At 38.8% G+C, this 22,214-nt stretch overlaps 1 pseudogene; it reads left to right on the plus strand.

Annotated features, from left to right (window-relative positions):
- Positions 1–230: 230 nt before the first annotated feature.
- LOC136380030 (RNA-binding protein PNO1 pseudogene) lies at positions 231–15,214 on the plus strand (annotated as a pseudogene).
- Positions 15,215–22,214: the final 7,000 nt, after the last annotated feature.

Below are 22,214 nucleotides of genomic sequence, written 5' to 3' on the forward strand. Positions count from 1 at the left end.
CAAACCAGCACTTACCAAATACATTCTACAGAATACTAGTCCTGAGGCTTTTCTCCATTCATAAAAGAGGTTCAGGTTTGGAAAAGTGCAAGAAGCTGTTACCCTGTTTGACAATTCACATACATATATATTAGATATATTAAGAGTTCTGAGAAGTCATGCAGGAATAGAATCTCTTGAGTGTTGTTTCATTTCTCTTTAAGCTCTACTCCCATCTGCCTCTTCCACAAATGCAAAGGCACCTAAGCCTTCATGTGTCAAAAACTGAACTTATGGGTTATAGCTCCAAAGCTGATCGTCTTCGGTTGACTCCTACTAAAGTGTGCAAGTTATTGCTCGAGTGATACAAGTCAGAAAGCTTAATTTCACTCTTTCTCTCATCTAACATATACAATTTTACATCAAATCCTATTAATTATACATACAAAAGGCCACTCACTTCTGCGTATTTTCTCAATTTCTGCCATTCCCATTACAGTACACACTACATTATCTCTTACCTGAACTACCGCTGTGCCCCTCAATCCATACTTCCATATCCATTCTTGCCATCTCTCTTGGTGTATTTTGGAGGCCTTAACAAAATACCACAGACCTGGTAGCCTAAACAACAGAAATTTATTTTCTCATAGATCTGGAGGCTAGAAGTTCAAAGTGCTGATAAACTTGGTTTCTAGTGAAACTTGTCTTCCTGGCTTGCAAACAGCCACCTTCCCACTGTCTTTACATGGCCTCTTCTCTGCACAGCTAAGAGAAACAGGGTTCTAGTATCTCTTCCTTTTCTCATAAAGATACCAGTCCTATTAGATTAGGACCCCACCCTTAGGATTTTACTTAACATTCATCACCTCCTTATAGGCCCTATCTCCCCATACAGTCTCAATAAAGGTTAGGGCTTCAACGTACGAATTTTGGTTGGGTTACCATTCAGTACATACCACCTCTTCTACTTCAATCTCCATATTGCAACCAAAATGTTGCTTCATAAATGTACAGTTGATCATGCCACTCTCTTTCAAAATGATCTTTACAAAAATCATTGATGCTTTGCTCGTTCTGGACTCTACTTACCTCACCAGCCATCTTGTGTGTGCTTCCTCTATAATAACCTGCTTTAAATTTCTCAAATGTCACATTTCTGCTTATCTCAAGTTCTTCTCAAGTACATGCTGCTCCATTTCTGCATCACTTACTTCCCACTTCTCCTGGGAACCCTTCTCCAGTCCCCAACTACTACCAAACTATATAAAATTTCTTAGGCTAGTCTACCATAACATCTTATACTGTTTATTTATTACTGGAAAATCATTACTGGAAACCTGACCAAGTGGCAGCACAGTGGGTAGAGTGTCAACCTGGGATGCAGAGGACCCAGATTCGAAACCCTGAGGTTGCTGGTGTGACCATGAACTCACCAATTTGAGTGCAGGTTGCTGGCTTGAGTATGGGATCAGAGATATGACCCCCTGGCCACTGGCTTGAGCCTAAAGGTCACTGGCTTTAGTCCAAGGTCACAGGCTTGAGCAAGGGGTCACTCACTCTGCTGGAGCTCCCTCCCCTCAGTCAAGGCACATATAAAAAAGCAATTAAAAAAAATTAAAAAAAAGAAAGCAATTAATGAACAACTAAGGTGCCACAATGAAGAATTGATGCTTCTCATCTCTCTCCCTTCCTGTCTGTCCATCCCTGTCTGTCTCTCTTTCTCTATCTCTCTCACTAAAAAAAAAAATTGTAACTGGGAATAAATATGCTATATTACTGATTTACTGATATTAGTCTGATTAGCCATAAAATAGAGCTAAATAAGAAGGTACTAACAAAATAAGCTTATAAAAGAATTTCTGTAAAATGTTAAATCTAGTTTGTTGCTTTATAAGCATGATTTAATATTAATAATTTAGTGATCACAGTTATGTATGCTGTAACAAATCAAAAGTATATAATCAATCCTGTGCTTTCACTTTTGACCAAGTTCTCATTACAAGTGAAAGGTCTGTTCCCCTCCAGCTGACACACATCAGGGTTAATATCCAAGCAAGAAGAATAAGCATAAGTGAGACCTACACCTTGCCCTCTAACCCTTCTCCTTACTCCCACCACACTGAGGCTTGCAATGCTGATTCTCACTTAAGGCCAAGAGGACAACCTGACTATGGGAAGATGTGTAAATTTTTTATATGGAACAAAATCTCTAGTTTATAAGTTACTTGTGCCCTGGCCAGTTGGCTCAGTAGTAGAGTGTCGCCCTAGCATGTAGATGTCTTGGGTTTAATTCCTGGTCAGGGCACACAGGAGAAGCAATCATCTACTTCTCCACCCTTCCCCCTACCCTTTCTCTCCTTCTCTCTCCCCCTCCCACAGCCATAGCTCAATTGGTTCAAGTGAATTGGCTGCCCAGTGCTGAGGATGACTTTGTGGAGCCTCTGCCTCAGGCACTAAATATAGCTCAGTTTCTGAACAATGGCCCCACAGGGGCAGATCATCACTAGGTGGGGCCCTTGCTGAGTGTATCTGAGTCAGGGCACATATGGGAGTCTGTCTTTCTGTTTCCCTTCTCCCTTAATATAAAATATAATATAAAAAAACAAAACAATAAAATAAATATGTTACTTGCTAGCTTCAGTTATTGTAACAACCAAAGAAATAAATACCAACTTTCAGATATACCAGCTCCAGAAAGCTGTGCTGGCCTTCAATCTGTTATCTGAACATTCTGGGCTAACTTATACATAGCCCCCCTAACCAAAGAATTCTCAATTCCCTTATTCTTATTCCTTTGTTCTATTTTTGTTAATTCCCCTGCCGTTTTCTTTTTAATAAAAACCCATGCCTGAACAAACAGAGGGAAATGAGTTTTTGAAGACAGGAGTCCCCATGTCTCCTGGGGTGGCCAGCACTTGAATGAACCTTTTACCTTTGCACCAGCACCTATCCTACAATTATTGACTGTTCATCATGGCAGGCAATAAGACCTACAGGTCATTTTTCTGGTTTTAAAATTATCTCAGATATTATATACCTGTGTAATTAGTTGTTTAATGTCTTAGGCCATTTGAGCTGCTATAACAAAATAGATTGGGTGGCTTACAAACAATTAAAAAATTATTTCTCACAGTTCTGAAGGCTGGAAGTCAAAGATAAGACACCCGCATAGTTGGATAAGGACCCTTTTTCCTGTGCATAACCAGCATCTTCTCACTATGTCCTCAGATGGTGGAAGGGGCTAGGGATCACTGTGGGTTCTCTTTTAGAAGAATGCTAACCCTGTTTATAAGGGCTCATTCCTCATGACCTGATCAATTCCTTAAGGCTCCACCTCTAATACTATCACATTGGGCATTAGGATTTCAACGTATGAAATTGAGGGACAATGAATGTCTGTTTTTCTTACTTGACCATAAGCAACATGAGGCAGCAATCATGTCCATTTTGGCCATCATTCTATTTACAGCATCTTGTATTGGGCTTACCACATTGTGGATGAATAAATGTACTCATAATTTTTTAAAATTTACTTTATAAAAGATTGTAAGGCCTACTTATTAATACTTTGTTTAACTAATATTATGCAGAACAGGCTTCAGGAAACATGCCAATAAACAAATTTTTTCTGGAATAAAGATATATCTTGGAAAGTACACCCATAGGAAATTCTTTCTCAAATCTAGATTCCAGAAAGTCACATATCTGTGGACATGAACCAAGATCAGACAGAATTCTTTAGACAAATTCTTGAAAATTTTCAAATAGATTCTGACAGGACTTCTTCTCTCCCTCTTTCTCTTGCATCAACTGGTGACCTTGTAATCAGAATTAAAATCCTACTTCTCAAGTATAAAGACTCCAATGTATGTGGCTAAATGAATTAATGATATGTTTACTTGGCTCTAACAATAAATTATTTTATCATCTAATTGCTGTGAACATACATGTGTGTGGTTATAATAAATTAAAATGCACATGCCTGGTTCCCCATATAGAAAACGCCTTTCATTGTCATAGAGAAATATGGCAAACAAATATTTTCTGGAAATCATGATTTGCCTTCAAATAGTGATTTTTCCAAGCAAATCTTAAAGGTCCTGCCATCCCTGAGATAGTATAATGATTTTACTTTTTTATGCTGAATAATTAACATCTAAAAAAGATAGGTAGTCTCTTGAGATTGTAGAGAAAGATCATTAAGAATGCTTTGGACAACAAAGGCACTGTAAGTACCACTAATATAAATGCCAAGAGAATGAAGGAGCTGCCATTCAAATATGTAAATTGAGCTGTCTGATGTCTAATTCCAAAATACTAATGCAAATTTTATTTTTCAAAATTATCTAAGGATTTATTTTAACAGTGGTAAAGAAATATAAACTTTATGTAATAAAACGTTAATGTAAAACTATGAGTCATTTATACCAACTTATGGTATATTACTATCCCTCTTGAATCAGGTGGTGGAGAGGTCTGAAACAAGATCATGAAATCTCATTAATTTGTTTTTCAAACTCAGTATAATTTGTATTCAGTTGATTATAAAGTTTGCTTTTATATAATCCATCATAAAAGAGCTTGCTAAGCAAATGAATATCACATACAAGATTACAGAGATGTTTATCCTTAAGTCAAATTGTTCAAGTACTCAAAATCATTTGCATATAAGCAATTAATATGCTCAATACAAGAGATGCTTATGTATTCATTAGAGTAATTCCTGTGGGACTCTACTTGGCGGCTTTGGGTGTGATTAAACATAAATTATATTATATATAAATGGCTGAATACAAGCATCAAACATTTAGAAAAGTTTTCTTTATTAACTAGTTAATAGCAAAGTGTTTAATTTCATTATTTCTTTCTAATTTCCACATGTGTAGATGAATACATACTAGTCAGACAGATATAATATGTCTCATTTATTCTTGAAACTAAAAAAATCAAGTTCAGTCTTCTTAAAATATCCTTAGTTCAGAACTTTTAATTCTTACTGGCCTTTCTTTACTTATTTTGAACTAGTCTTTCAATGAAGGCAATAGCACAGAGGTCTGAGTGAGAGCAAGAGCTGCAGAAGCAGCCTGCAACAGACGGAACCTCACCCAGCCACCGCCTGTTCAACCAAGTCCACGAGTCAAGGTGATGAGTCTAATAGTCCCAGATAGGATGTCCTCAGCAATGCGAAGACCCTCAAATAAGATGCCCATGGAAATGATCATCCACCTTATTTAAACAATGTCTTCAAAGAAAGACCTTTAATGCTTAGTATAACAAACTTTAGTGACAAATCAACAGAGTATTCTAATTATAGAAGAGAATATCAGGCACGAGAAAAACATGGCTGATGTTAAAATAAAAATTGAAGGGAGTCTAGAAAGAAAAGCAGAATGTGGGTCTAAATCCAACTAAACACACGTCAAAGCAGCTATTGAGCTTTTTATGTCCTGCACATACATTATGACAAATTAAGTGAGATATGAACTCCAAAACCCTAACACTCTCTCATATTTAGTCATTCAAAATTATTCTCCTCTTGGGCGTTAACTCAGAATGAGTATTCTGGAAAAACAAAACAAAATATTTCTGAATTAACCATTCTCCCTCCTTCCCTTCTTCCTTCCCTTCCTCCTTCCCTTCCTCCTTCCCTTCCTCCTTTCCTTCCTCCCTTCCTTCCTTCCTTCCTTCCTTCCTTCCTTCCTTCCTTCCTTCCTTCCTTCCTTCCTTCCTTCCTTCCCTCCTTCCTTCCTTCCTTCCTTCCTTCCTTCATCTTTTCTTCCTTCTCTCTTTACCTTCCTCCATCTCTTCTTCACTTTCTCCTTCAAAGATACATTATGTCTCTCTGAAATGGAAATTGTGCTGAGGTTTGTAACATGTATAATGATAAATCAAAGCCCCACAAAATGGGGTTTTATATCAGAAAATGGAATAGACTCAATAAGTATTGTGTCATAAATAGAATTTGTGGAAATGACTGGCAAGTTATAAGTGCAAGCATTATTATTCTCATCTGAGGGATTCAATAAATTCCTGCTGGTAAAGAATTATTAGAGTATTCACTAAACTTTTAATATCTTTCCTGTCACTTAACACAGGCAGATGCCATTGGGCATTTTGTCTAAAATTTAATTTAATAAAGTCAATGCTCATCAAGAAATACATTAAAATGAAAGCTGCCTGCAGGTCAACTTCCTCCCTAGGTGATGAGGATGACATGTTCTCTTCAGACCAAGTGAATCTCTGTGTTGATTAAGCAATTCTCAGAAGTTGTGAGTAATTCAGGATACCAACCGCAACTTCCATGGAACACTAATTAGTTCTCCTACGCCAAGTCTTAACTTTAATATATGCTGCCCATCACTTCTCCTTTCTTGAAACATATTGGACTGGAAATGACAATACTGGTGTTTTAAGGGAATAACTAATGTTTTATACTGGAATTATAATAAATGACTGCATACAAATGACACCTGGGGGGGTAGTGAAATACCTTTGTTTTTGGTAAAAATATTTGTTGTCAATAAACAAACAATGAAAGGGTCTTAGGCAAACACAAGTGTTCTGATGTGAGTGTGAATCATCATTCCTACGTTACAAACCCTCAACTAATATAACTAATATTTGCATAGAACCTAACATTCACAAAATACTATATATATATATATATATATATATATATATATATATATATATATATGGTCTCATCTTATATTTGATATAAAAACAAACTTATAAAGCTGTATTTTGCCATTATTGCCCTCACAAGGAAATATTGTAGAATTGAAAGAAGATATCTTTTTTAAGCTCATGAAACCAAGCAGAAGCAAAGCTGTGTTCAAGTCCTTCTGGATGCAGATACTTTGCTCTCTCCATCCATCCAGGCTGTCTCTATGAAACAATTCCACAGGACTTTAGCAAATATAAAATGATATGCAAGTTCAGCATGCTTCAGAATGAAGAGTTTAGTTAGTACTTCCAGTACTTCTGGATTGAGAATTTTAAACAGGTTTTCACTACACATGAAAATATCAGTGGTAAGACCAGCATTTTCTTTGGCTCAATTCCTTTGCATGGAAATTTAAGAGTATCAATTTACCTAGAATTCATAAAACCTAGGACTTATTTGTTTTTAAAGTGCCCTGTACCTCTAGGCTTGGTTAAAGTGTTAAATTTATAACAAAAAAGAATCACAGACCCCATTCTAGGCATGAGATTGGAGTCCACATTTTCACAAGGTTCCCAGTTAACCCACATGCACATTAAAGTTTAAGACACATAGCTCTGGTCTAAATCTCACTGGAATTTACATTCTGGAGAACTCAGGGTCCTGTCACCATTGGAAGTTTGAGATTGAGGACCAAATATCTCCTACTAGATTGCCTCTGGGTTCAGCTTCTTACTTACTCCTAACATGTATGTCAGCCTCTTTCCCTCTCAAAGGAAGAAGGATAGTGCTGTGGTCAGCCAGAGCTAATAAAAGCAGAGCTGAAGCTAGGTAACTGGACATTTTCTGCAAGAGAATATTGAGGGGAGAGCATTCGAAAATTGGCAGAGTGTTTTAATACATTGGAAGTATTATTGTTCAGAAATGATAGTTTCTTGATTAATTCCCTCATTGCCAAAGAATTAAAGTACTACATGTTGGTCCCAGTTCTACACAATCCTAAAGATTAGCATGGGCTACTATCTAAGCATCAAGAAAATATATCATGTGAGTCATCTGGAAGCTTCAATATGTGCTGAAAACTTTGATACTGGAACTTTAAAGATACTTTACATCTAATTATGATAGATGAATCACAGACCCCATCATTTAGATGATGCATAATGTTTATTTGTCTATGAAAAACAAAATTAGCAGCTTGCATCAGGTTTCAAAAATTTCTATCAATCATATATAACTAGAAATTGACACTGATTTGAAAGGTTTGTTCTCAGAATCATAGAATCATGGAGTTGGGAGTGAAGAAAATATCTCATGTTGCAATGGAACTGTAATAAGCAGGTAGAAATCTGGTGTCAACATTCAGTTGAACACCAACCACCTGGAAGGTCCAAAAGACACAGTGTTGCAGTTAATTTTCTATGGCTGTGACAAATAGATCCCTGTTGCTGCTCCACATAGTATCTTGTCCTGTTTTCTTGGCAGTCACTTAAATCCATTCTAACTATAAAGGGTCATTATGTAAACAAAATGGCCCAAATCAGACAAAATCCTGCTTAAATTATAAAATAATAGGTCTTTTCAAAAGAAGCAGATATGAAAGGAAAAAAAATCCCAAGAAACCCTTATTGATACACATTTAATAAATACTTGCCTAAAGATTTAGAATTAAGAAAACAATGAATCACCTGACCAGGCGGTGGCGCAGTAGATAGACTGTTGGACTGGGATGTGGAGGACCCAGGTTCAAAACCCCAAGGTCGCCAGCTTGAGTGCAGGCTCACCAGCTTGAGCAAGGGGTCGCTGGTTTGAGCATGGAATCATAGACATGACCCCATTGTCGCTGGCTTGAGCCCAAAGGTCGCTGGCTTGAAGTCCAAGGTCACTAGCTTGAGCCCAAGGTTGCTGGCTTGAACAAGGGGTCACTTGTTCTGCTGTAGCCCCTGGTCAAGGCACATATGAGAAAGCTATCACGGAACAACTAAAGAGCTGCAACAAAGAATTGATGCTTCTCATCTCTCTTTCTGTCTGTCTGTCCCTCTCTGTCCCTCTCTCTGACTCTTTCTCTGTCCCTGTTAAAAAAAGAAAGAAACAATGAATCAATGGAGGCAGTGATCATTGCTACTCCCATGCCAGACTTCTATCTAGAGTCCTCTTTTCTGATCAAATTTTGAGGGTATTTCTGCTTAGCTATGATTCCTTTTCATAGCAGCAATGAGGCTCACCAAAGTCAATAACATGGAAAAATTGTTATCTTTCAATCATTAGAGCTTGAGTGGGTAGCATACACAAAATGTACAATTTTTTTAATCGCAATTTTAGTGCACCAAAGTGGAATTAGTAAAGCAGAAAATTCAGAAATAAATGTATAATTGTCACAAAACATCCTACAGTGCAGCAAAGCATGTGCCCTGAAAGAAAGAAGCAAAGCTTTGTAATTGAAGGAAGGATTGCAAGCCAGAGCATGTAAGTGGATCCTTATGCCATAGGGAGAAGAATGACGATGAAACTGTAGGCTTTGGGAGACACATCAGCACAGTTACCCAGGTCACCAACCATGGTATCACCTTATGTTCATACACACATTTCCAAACACCGTGGAAAGCTTTCAAGAGCCATCACAAACGTCAGGACTAGAAAACTGTTAACATCAAAAAACATTTACTGAGAACCTGCCAAATATAATGCATTCAGGAATATCACTGGTAAAAGTAAAAAATCAGCATGAGCTATAATAACAACTGTATTCATAAGTACTGTTCCACTTAAATCACTTTTGGAATTACATTTTTTGGGAGAAAATGATCTCCTCACTGCCTCTTCTACATTTTTACATAAATCCAATTATATCAGTCACAGGACATTCCTTGTTAAGTAGAGTATAATTAGTTCCTTTTCTGAAATGGATGCAATAATTCAAAAGAATAGTAGCCATTGTCTCTTGGGGGCAAAAATGATTTAGCAAAAGTGAAGTCTACCAGTAAGAACTTCAAGCATGTGATATCAAGGATGTGGTGACCTTGATGAGGAGTTAGAGTGGAAATGGGAGGTGAAGCTGATCTGAATTTACCAGAAAGAAGAAAGCAGAGCACTGGGTGTTTCCATATTCCAGAGCAGAAAAATTATGAAGGCAATAAATTATGATAAAATGTGTAACTCCCATGCAAGCACATAAAAGCATAAAAAATGATGGGATGAGAGTGAGTTTATGATTCAACCAGGACAGTATTCAGTCTCTAAAAGTGATAGCCAGTAAAGGCATACTGTTGAGCTGAAAAAGAAACTCCTGTCTCTAAGGCTGTACATTGTAAATTTATCTCTAGTAGGGGAAATAGTCTTCTGGTAAAGTTAGTCCCTAGTACATGGTCTTGTGTCACAACAAATATATATAGCTTTTTTTTTTTTTAAAAAAAAAAACCTTTTAGTAAATCCAAAGTATAGACAATATACAACAAACCATTAGCCATAACACCTTGTTGTAGATTTCATGGAATAAAGTATCTCATCAAGGCAGGAAAGGCTAAAAAAAAGGAAAGTGAGAAGGGGAAGGAAAGGTGGTGGGGGCAGGGAGGTGAGTCATTCACCAGTTCTCCAGTGCGCCCTGAATTTCTATAGTAAATCCAAAATAAAAAAATGTAGGCCAATATGATTACTAACAAAAATAACTACTCTCTACTACAGAGTCAGCTTATTATTTTTTCTAAGTTTCATTCCATCACTAAGAAGTGTGACCGCAGAGGACACAGAGCTTGCAATGAAAAGAAAGTACACATTTATTAGACGTAAAAGGGTGAAGCACATTACAGCAAAGGAGGTGACATTGCTGAAAGGAGCCACTTTGAAGTGATAAGGAAAAATGAACAGGGGAGGAGGAGAAAAGAATGGGAAGAAATGGAGCAGGAAGAACATTATTTCGTGTAAATTAAAATTAAATGTAAAAGGGTGACAGGGGCTCTGATCTTGTCAGGCTGAAGGATCAGGGTGGCAGACAGTAATATGAGAATTATAAGTAATTTGCAAACCACAGATCTGCAAGCATGCACTTTTTTCCTCTCTTATGATTGTTAATCAAGTTTCCCCCCCTCCCCATGGAGAAAAACAAATTCCAAAATATCAGTTTCACGAATCTCGATAAAACCAGGAGCAGTTTGGTCCCTGCAATGACAGACAGCCCGAGGCAAACCACAGGCAAAATCAGGCCAGAAGGCTGCATTGTCTTTGATGGCTTCTCTACTTAGTGACACTTCTCCTGGAGTTTGTCTTTCAGACATAATTGGACTGCTTCCTTTCTTAGGCTACCTCTCTAATTGAGTTACTGTCCCCTGTCCCCTCCCTTGACCAGGGCACAGTCCCTGAGCCTGCATTTCCCATGCTGCAGACCTTCTCGAGGTTCACGCTGACAATGGTCTATACCGATCATTTCCTCTCTAATAATAGTGAGCACATGTGGGTGGAGCACAGAGCACATTCCTAGCAGCTGTGGCTGATGCAATGCTGTGAGAACACTCCAGCTCCCAGAACCCTCCTGGGCACACCCAGGAAGGGAGCTTGCCCGCAATAAGGAAGTGACTTAGCGCCAACCATGCAGCCCCCTGATCTTTTCAGCCATTGGCTATGAAGGACACGCTGTAACACCCTATAGGCTGAACCTGTGTATATAAGCTAGCTTACCTCCTGAATAAAGCGAATCTACGTCACTAAACCTAGTCCCAGAGTCAGGTTTTTGCATCTCCGTCGTCCTCACCCCTGGCAGGATTTGTCCACAAGCATACAGTGCATGCTGTGTGCTAAGCATTTGTACAAATATCCATCCATTTAATAGATTTCATCTTGAAAACCACCCTATAAGGTTGATACTATTAAGACCCTCACATTACAAATGAAGAATCTGAGCACAGAGACAATCAATGACTTGGTCAAGTCACTGAAGGGGACCAAAGTTTTGCTATCCCAAAATGTGTCTTTTGGGATATTGATTTTCACGGTTATTAAGAAGTAAAAGACTCAGAAAGAAGCTTTGACCTTCCCATTCCTGCCTAAAAGATTTCAGATAGAAAAACCTGCTTCAGGAATAGAATCTTATTATAATCACCTTAGCATATTCACCTTAGCACATATGAATTAATACATATTTGATGGGACAGAAAGAAATCTTGCACAGCCTGTTTCCCACTGTGTCCCAGTGTTCCTGGATTGTCCAGCAAGAATTTAGCATATGCTTGCTCTTTCTCTTCCTTGTGAATTACCTACTTTCCCTTTGGAATCTCAGACCCCTGCTCCCTTCTCTTTTGTTCAGCATGGCACATAAGCCTCAACTGTCTAATGCATTTCAGGTCACATTCTTATGGATTTCTGAATGGACATTTATTTAATAAGCTTTGGAAATTTTCTCCTGTTAACCTCTCTCTGTTAATTTGATTATTAAACCAGCTAGAAGAGTTTAGAAGGTGAGAGGAAATTTAATTTTTTATGTCCCCATATCACATACCTAAGAAGGTATTTAAACTCAGGAAAGTCTAAACCAGCAATCCTCTCTTAACAATGACATTTGATAGCACCTGCTTCTTTTCAAATTTTCATTCATTCAACAAACATTTATTTTAGCAATACAATGTGTCAGTTATTATGCAAGTTGCTAAGGAGTACATAAGTAAATAAAAGAGATACAGCACTTTTTCTTAGGAGCTAAGAGTTAAGTTGGAGTGATAGACAATGAGCCAGTGACCTAGTATACTGTCACTACTGTAAAAGTATTCTAAGGGGAAAAAACAAGGTGTACTAAAAGGTGTACTAAAAGGAATAATAGAAATAATAGAAAACAGCATTATATTTGTTCTGGATCTGAAGGATGATAAGAAGTCAGCCACACCATGGGCAGGGTAGATGAGCATTTCAAGAAGGAGGAGCATGGGCAAAGACCCCGAGGCAGGAAAAGTTTCCCATTTCTAGGAACTTAATGGATGGTCCTGTGAGTAGGGCAAGGAAGTGAAGAGAAAACTGAGATCTGAATTAGAGAAGAGTAAATCAGAACATACAAAACATTACAGTTGATGCAGAGTTTTCATTTTGTGCAAAGTGCAGTGGAAAGCAATTAATAAGGTTTTAAAAATGATTTTTCATTTTTCAATTACCGTTGACATACTGTATTATATTTGTTTCAGGTGTACAACCCAGTGATTAGACATTATATAACTCCCAAAGTGATCACCACAGTAAATCTAGTACCCATCTGACACCATACCTAGTTATTACAGTATTATTGACTATATTCCCTATGCTGTCCTTTACATCCCCGTGACTATTCTGTAACTACTAATTTGTAGTTCTTAATCCCTTCACCTTTTTCAGCCATCCCCCAAACCCCCTCCCCCCCACACACATCTGGCAACTCTCAAATTGTTCTTTGTGTCTATGACTCTGTTTCTGCTCTGCTTATTTTAAGCTGCAGGAGGACATGATCATATTTTTCATTTTTTAAAAATTTTACTTTGTGGAAAATGGGATGGAGGAACAAAAGTAAATACAGAAATACAAGAAGGCCATGGTAATAAAACCATCTAGGAGTGGTAGTGGTGACTTGGCCATGCTGGAGATGATCAGCTGTCATATTCAGGATACATTTTCGAAGCTGAGCCAGCAAGACTTGGTTTTGGAGTGAATGCAGAGAGTGAATGAAAGGCATGCCTTAAAGGTAACTCCCACGGTAGGTGGCATGCCATTTTCTGAAATGGGAATGACTGGAAGAGGAAGAGTTGAAATCAAGGGTTCAGTTTTAAATGTGTTCTACATACTCGGTCTTAAGTCTCCACCTTTGGGTACAGCCAATATATAACGACTATCTCCAGTGGGAGATTATAATAAAACACTCAGAAATGTTTAGAAATCTGGAAGAAAAGGAGACATATTCTCTTCCTAGGTGGGGACTCGGAGGAGGTACTAAGTCCTAGAATTCCCAGCACTATGCAGTGACCACAGTATAGCTGCAATAGAATAAATAACATGTGCTCCTATAGCAGAGAGCCTGAGAGAGCCAAAGGAAAGGCGGGCAGCAGGAACGGCATGGGAGAGAAGCCCAGTGTCCCGGACCCTAGAATGTAACAGAAGAGCTGAAAAGGGAGCCTTGAATTATCTTATAGTTAGGACAAGGGACACCCTTGCAGGGGAGAGCTTTGTTCCAGCCACCAGATGGTGACAGACACCGCTGATGATGGCAGCAGGGAGCAACTGTCAAAGGCCAAAGACCAGACAGAATGAGTGACATTCCAGTTTGTGGATGTCTGTATGAGAGGAAGGACAGCTTGGACCCGGTGCTACCTCTGATGCTGGAATACTGACACCACTTAGAGGAGAAAGCAGGGGAGAAGGAAAGTCAGACTTAACTCAATGTATAGCTAAAACAGTACAGAAAACATGAAGATGATGTGTTTATTTGGAAACTATTACAGTTACATGTTTTGCCTTTAGGTAGAATGTGGATTGTTGGGTTTTGAAAAGTAGCTGTTTCTTTAAATCCCTAAGTGAACTTATTTGGAAATTTGCACTGACACCAGTAAAAACTCCTTGGCCTTTATCCTTCAGTTACCTCCATAATCTCTTGGGAGTTTTGGGAAAGTGTTTCACACTGACTCATGAATGACTCTACCATTGCTGGTGAGTTTATTCAAGGATTACCCCTGGTTGCATTAGTAAGTTCGGATTCCCTATGAAGGGATCTCAGAGTGGTGGTCCTGGGACTTCAATATCCTAACTTGACTTGAGTCCAATAGCTCTTCATTTTGTATTCTTCAAGCCTCCTCTTTGCTAAACATCCACATCCCCCACAGGACTCTGACATGCGTTTAACCGGAGTTAAGAAACAAATGTAAAAACCGCATCATGGGGCTGGAGATTCTTGGGGATGGCAACCAAAATGAAAGGCCCAGAGATCCGGGGCCAAGGCCGGTTCCACCCAGGCCATCCACAATGGGGGCCGGAGGAAGTAGGAAAGGCAGTCTGAGGAGCTGTCCGCAGCAGACAAGGGCGGGCAGTGGGCCACGTGGACACGGGGGAGGCGTGGCCACAAAGAAGTGGCCTTCCTGCCCGTCTCCAGGGACCAGATCCTGTAGGGGGGGGGGGGAAGAAGCAAGAACATTTCAGTCCCAACTAATAGAGACACACCAGTAAAAGAGAACTGGTTGAAGATATTTACCTATCGTGTAAATATTTCAGATATTCTTTAACTTGAAATCCAGGAATGTAGAAATCAAGGGTTCAGGGGGAGGGTGCACTTGCTTTTATGACATTGGATGACTTCTTCTTAGTCTTGAAATGACAGGTGTAAAGCCCGTAAAGGGAGCTACCTGTCAAGAGCAACAGGAAGAGTAGCTAGTAAAGGAGGAAAAACCAAATAGAGAATGTGATGTGGACACAAATAGTTTTAGCTCATGTGAAGGGCCACACCCTTGGCTCTGCCCAAAACATCAGGATGGCAAGAACCGCTATTTATACAACCTCATCCTGGGAAACCCTCCATCGAAGGTTTATGGCAATATTCGAGCTGTGGCTAGTAGAGGAGCGGCTCGCCTCTGATTGCAAATCAGAGACATTATTTTCTTGTCTTTGGATTCTAAAGAAAAAGACCTTACTTACCCTCCACACGGGGTCACAAAACCATGTAAATAATTTATCAGTCACTTGAAGCTTTAGTTCTTCCTTCAATCCTCAGCCAGAAGAATAAACAGAAAGGAAAGTTTGAGTTTCATTCGACAGCTTTGAGAATCATTTAAATACCAAAATTTAACTCTATTATTATACTTAGACACTGATTATAATTTATCATTTTTTTTAATTTTTAAATTACATGTAGTAGATTTGCATAGTTTTTAATTCTCTCATTTGGAGGAAAAATTCTTGTTTTTCTGTATGAATTTATAAGTTTATTACTTATAAATAATAAGTAATACTTATTTATAATTTTATTACTTATTTATAAGTAATAAACTTATAAATTTATAAGCATTTCTTCTCTATGAGGTATAATTAAAGAATTAGCTCAGAAAACCTCTCTGAATTATGACCCTTAATAATCAGTGGTGTGTGACTATTCTAGAATCAGGTCATAAGCAGTAATTTGCCTATGCTGTGTGAACAGAGGCTAAGGCTAATCTTTGTACCTGTGTTGCCACATGTAAAATTAAAATTAAAGACCTAAATCACAAGGCTGACATGAGAGGGGAAAAAAAACAAAAAACAAACAAACAAAAAACACAGTATATGCTCCTGCACTCAAAATAATGCTTCATTACTAGATCAAAGTAAAATTCTCTTAAAAATAAGTGTTCTCTCCCAAAAAAAGACTCTTGGTCCCCCTGTAAAGAAACTTCTGGCAAGCCACCAATTTATCATTTATATTCATCTGTCTAAATCTCACTTTTACACAAGCCAGGATACCACCTACACGAATAAGTGACATATGTCTTTAAAATTTTATGCCATGTGGGAAGCAGATCAGCACCTAGTTAAAACCATTTGGCAAAGAATTTTGATGTGGCTTGGTTCTTTATGGTGACTCTTACATCATAGAGTTTTTATACAAGTCACTAAAGCCATTTTGAAGGCCCCCTTTGCCAGTAGTGGCAAGCTTGTGTAACCTGGTCTGCTGACTCTTGAATAACCAGATGAGATCTGTACTCATTTTCTTCTCTTCTTTCTTGTTCTGTCGTAGCCTGTTTAGGTTGCTATGATAAACTACCATAGATAGCTCATAAAAAAAAACCAACAACGAACATCTATTTGTCTCAGTTGTGTAGACTAGAAGTCCAAGTTCCAGGTGTCAGTATGTTTAAGTTCCAGTGAGGACATTTCCTAAGTTGCAGACAGCTGACTCCTCATTATATCCTTACATGGTGAAACACAGAGAAAGCAGGTTTGCTTATGGCTTTTATAAGGTTATTAGTCCTATTCATGAGGGTTTTACCCTCATGACCTCATCTAATCCTAATTACCACCCAAAGGCATGCCTCCTAATACCATCAAATGACAAGAAAATGAAGTTTAGTATATGAATTTTGGGGACACAAACTTTCAATCCATAACATCCTTTTTTTCCCTTCCTTTGCTTCTAATTCTTTAAAATAGAATTGATATGGCTTTGAAATCACTTCCTGATTCATTCATTCATTCAGAAAAAATTTATGGAGGCCTTATTTGGTACCAAGCTCTGGTTCTAGGTTGCTGGTAAAATATCAGAAAAGAAAGTGCATGAGGTCATTGAGTTGATATTCTAAAGGGAAGGAGGGGATGATTGGGGATGAGGAGAGGAGGACTGGGGCAGAGAGGGGAGGGACAATGTGTGTATAATAAATGATACAAAAGTAAATAATCATGCGCTATAGCTAAAATAATCCAGGTTTATCTGTTGAGAACAAGTGAGGAACTACCATTTTAAAATTCAGTCTTTAGTCTTAGCAGAATATAACTTCAAAGTTGGAATTATGCCAGAGTTAGTCGATTATTAGCATCGTTCTACCATTTGCAACCTTAGGTGGTTTGATTCATGTGACACTGCAATATCAGGAACAGTTATTTATTTCTAACTCTACTTAAATTGAACACTGCTATAACACCACTTTAAAAGTATGGTATATGGAGCAGCACAGTGGGTTAGAAAGGGCATAAGCTGTAAATCTGTTGAGATGAGGGTTCCTCTCCCTGATCTGCCTCATGCTAGCTCTGTACCCTGCAGCAAGTCACTTGACCTCATGGAACCTCATCTTATCACCTGCAGTGTGAGAATAGAAACATTTAACTCAAAGTTTTCTTATGCATATCAAAATAACAATAAAATTAAATAATATACCTTTACTTGGTTAAATTAAGTATTGAAGTATAAGTCAGGAATTGTTTTATAGTTTTCCCAAATAATACCTATCAAATGTCTCCTTTCTACTTGCATTTCACCTAGGTACAAGCTCCTTAAAGATTCTCAGTCTGTCTTTATTTTTTCAGTTTTGGTTAAGATTATCTCATATCTTGCTCATATTTCTCCCTTGTTCACAAAATCAGGGCACACTACTTACTGAAAGTGTTAGGGGTAAGGAGAAGTGGTATGGACTTCAGAGGCAGCATTCTACATTTAGGCTTCAAAGAAGGCGGGGAGACATTTGATCACTTAAGTGACCACAATGCTTGGTGGCACGTCTACCATGCTCTTCGTGTTAGTTGTTGCTATTTTTCTGTTGGACACTGATTGCTTGTCAATTCTACCTTTGAAAGAGATGTCAAGTGTTGGCTCTTTGTAGGATCTTAGGAGGGCATTTTGGGTCTCCCGCCACATGGTCTGTTGGCTGGGATACCAGGCTATAAAGCCAAATCTAATCCTTCCCACTTCAATATCAGCCACACCTGAGGTTTCCTCACCCAGAAGGGTACTTGCAACAATGCCTAGATTACGCCACTAGATACCAATTAGTGGTGTAATCTCTAACAGGTAGGTCACTCACATATCCTTACTAAATGTAAGGAATAGGACTGAACCTCTGTCACTCCACTCACAAATGTCATCTCTCTCTTGCTTCCTTACCCAAGCCCAGAAATTATTAGGTAGTATGCTGGCTTAACGGTACAGCAGGTTTCAAGAAGGAGAAGGTCGTCAGTTTTCGATCTCTTAGAGAGGGAAGAACCCAGGCATTCACTTATAACACCCACCCATCATACCCACTTCACAGCCTCCCATGGATCCCATTAAAATTAAAGCCAAAATCCTCACCAGAAGTGTCCTCTAATCACTGCAAAATCTGAACCAGACCACCACTCCTGCTGCATCCCATGACACTCCCATCCCCCAGATATCTATATACCCCTGCCCCTCTACCTTCTTTAAGCTCCTCAAACATGCCGGGCTGGCCCTGGCCGGTTGGCTCAGCGTTAGAGCCTCGGCCTGGCATGCGGGGGACCCGGGTTCGATTTCCGGCCAGGGCACATAGGAGAAGCGCCCATTTGCTTCTCCACCCTCCCCCCCTCCTTCCTCTCTGTCTCTCTCTTCCCCTCCCGCAGCCGAGGCTCCATTGGAGCAAAAATGGCCCGGGTGGGCAGAGCGTCGCCCCTGGTGGGCGTGCTGGGTGGATCCCGGTCGGGCGCCTGCGGGAGTCTGTCTGACTGTCTCTCCCTGTTTCCAGCTTCAGAAAAATACAAAAAAAAAAAAAAAATGCCGTGCCGTCCTCACCTCAGTGTCGAGACAGATAGGGAGGGAGTACTCATTACAGAATTCTGAGAAACACTAATATTTGGTGGTAGGTTAAAGAAGGAAAAGATGAGAACGAAATAAGGAGAAATATCCAGCAAAGTAAGAAGAAAACCAGAAAATTTGATAGGGCAGACACCAAGTAAAGAGAGTTTTTCTAAGTAGAGTGAATGGTCAACTGTATTAAATGTTCCTTAAATGGAGCCTAAGAATTGGTCTTTGAATCTTAGCAGCTGAAGGATACTGGTGACCTTGAAATAAATGTTTCAGTAGAGTTGTGAGGACAGAAGCTATTTTGAAGGGGAATGGGAGATGAATAACTAGATGAACTTTAAGATAACTACATTTAATAGTAGGAACAGTATTTATTAGCACTTATTATTTTAACTTAAAATGGACTCACTTTTTGCCAGGCATTCTGCTAAGCACTTTGCAAGCATTTTTTTTCCCTTAAATCCTCACAGTAACACTATTAGACCAGAAATGTACTAAGTAAATGGTCAAAGACACAGCTAGTAAAGTGTGGCTGATTGAATAATGACCCCCAAGGATATCAAATTCATAATCCCTGGAACCTGTAATGTTACCCAACATGGTAAAGGGACTTTGCAGATGTGAGAGTCCTTAGATGGGGATATTAACTAGTGTTATATGATAAACCTTAAATGTGTTCAGAATTGTCCCAAGAAAGAAGGAAAGAGAGATTTAATACAGAAGAGAGAAGACAGCCTGACCAGGTGGTGGCATAGTGAATAGGTATTAGCCTGAGATACTGAGGACCCAGGTTCAAAACACCAAGGTCAGCAGCTTGAGTGCAGGCTCAGCCAGCTTGAGCACGGGATTGCTACTTTGAGTGTGGGATTATAGACATGACCCCATGGTAGTTAGATTAAATCCAAAGGTTGCTGGCTTAATCCCAAGGTCACTGGCTTGAGCAAGGGGTCACAGGCTCAGTTGTAGCCTCTTGATCAAGGCACACATGAGAAAGCAGTCAATGGGACATACAGATGGCCAATAGGCATATGAAAAAATGCTCAACATCACTAATCATTAGAGAAATGCAAATTAAAACCACAATGAGATATCACCTCACACCAGTCAGAACGGTGCTCATCAACAAAACAACACAGAATAAGTGCTGGCGAGGATATGGAGAAAAGGGAACCCTCCTGCACTGCTGGTGGGAATGCAGACTGGTGCAGCCACTGTGGAAAACAGTATGAGGATTCCTCAAAAAATTAAAAATCAAACTGCCTTTTTACCCAGTTATCTCACTTTTAGGAATATACCCTAAGAACACCATAGAACTGTTCCAAAAGGAGAAATGCACCCCCATGTTTATGGCAGCATTGTTCACAATAGCGAAGATCTGGAAACAGCCCAAATGTCTGTCAGTGAATGAGTGGATTAAAAAGCTTTGGTATATATATACTATGGAATACTACTCAGCCATAAGAAATGATGACATCGGATCATTTACAATAACATGGATGGACCTTGATAACATTATACGGAGTAAAATAGGTAAATCAGAAAAAACTAAGAACTATATGAATCCATACATAGATGGGACATAAAAATGAGACTCAGGGACATGGACAAGAAGGTGATGGTAACAGAGGGTGGGGGGGGCGAGGAAGGAGAGAGAGGGGGTGGGGAGAGGGGAGGGGCACAAAGAAAACCAGATAGAAGGTGACAGGAGACAATTTGACTTTGGGTGAGGGGTATGCAACATAATCAAATGTCAAAATAATCTGTAGATGTTTTCTCGGAACATATGTACCCTGATTTATCAATGTCACTGCATTAAAATTAATAATAATAAAAAAAGCAGACAATGAACAACTAAGGTGCCACAACTATGAGTTGATGCTTCTCATCTCTCTCCCTCCCTGGTTATCTGTTTCTGTCTGTCCCTCTCTCTATCTCTAACATTGAGGACAGTGTTATAACCTCAGCAGAGAGAGATTTGAAGATGCTACACTGCCAGCTTTGAAGGAAAGGCACCTGAGTCAAAGCATACTAAGATGCAGCTCTAAAACCACAAAGAAAAAGAAAGCACGGAACCAGCCTCTCCCAGGGCTTCTGCGGGGAGTACAGTCCTGAAAGTAAGAACCTTCATTTCCGCTCAGGAAACTGGTTTCAGACTTCTGACCTCCAGAACTGTAGGAAAATAAGTGCATTTTTTTAAAGCCATCAAGTTTGCAGTTTTTTGTTACAGAAGTCACAGAAAACTAATATGGATGTGACCATGGTTCTTTCTTAAGTACAGTTCTGCAAGAAATAGAAGTATCACACATATGGAGAACAAACAAGGCAGGATAAGAAAGAGAGAAAAGAAGGTAAAATAGAATGGAAAAGAGAGGGGGAGGGAAGGAGAGGAGAGAGAAAAGGAGGACTTCACATATTCTTAAAGTGACATCAAAACTGTCCATTGCAACCTCACTTCAGGAACTATTTCCTCAACCTGAATCAAAGCTGGCATTCAACCCAGAGCTGAGAATTAGCTCTAGGGGATGAGATTATAGTGTAGAGTAATCTATAAATTCTGTGGCATCACAGCTAAAGAGAAAACAGATTGGTAGAGTCCTCTTTTGGAAGTCGATTGACTTAGCTAACTGTTTGGGGCAGACAACAGTTAAAGATACGGTATCAAATGATGAGTGATGAAGTTTGAGAAAAAACAATTTGATTCATTTATTCATTTTTGCACCACCAACTCAACTACGGCCTCATTTGCTCTTAAAGATATTTCAAAAACCTTTTTTAAGGTTTTTCTCTCTTTATTATTTTAATATTATCTCATTACTTATTACTGGCAGTCATTTGCTATAATGAAATAATGTTGAGAAAGCTCAACTGGACATATAATTAGTGATCTGTTTTTAAAAAAGTTTTATAAATACATTTTTATTTGGCTATATTATTTGATTTCATCATTAAATAATGTTCTGGTATATAGTAATCAATGAGCATAACCTAAAAAATATACCTGGACTCAATATTTACTAAAAAAAAAAAAAAAAAAAAGGAAGTTTGGCAGGAAAACAATCTGTACCATTCAATAGCCTGAATCACAGGACAACTTCTGGCCTTTGGGTTCAAGGGTGCATCAGAGTGTAATCATAAAAACAGAATCCTTTACTGTGATTTGTTGTGCCTTCATGGGTGCTTTTCCTAGACAAAGTTAGTGTGTTACATCACTTTTTCCTAAGGAAATTGGATACTCCCGTTGAAATCTCTAAGATTTGGAATAAATTAGAAGAGAAAATTTTGGAGTCCATGTATAGATTCTAAATAGCCTTGGCAAAGTGATTTTTCTAATCCGCTAATAAATAATCTTTTTGT

The sequence above is a fragment of the Saccopteryx leptura genome, chromosome 8, assembly GCF_036850995.1.
Source record: "Saccopteryx leptura isolate mSacLep1 chromosome 8, mSacLep1_pri_phased_curated, whole genome shotgun sequence".
Taxonomy (NCBI): Eukaryota; Metazoa; Chordata; class Mammalia; order Chiroptera; family Emballonuridae; genus Saccopteryx; species Saccopteryx leptura.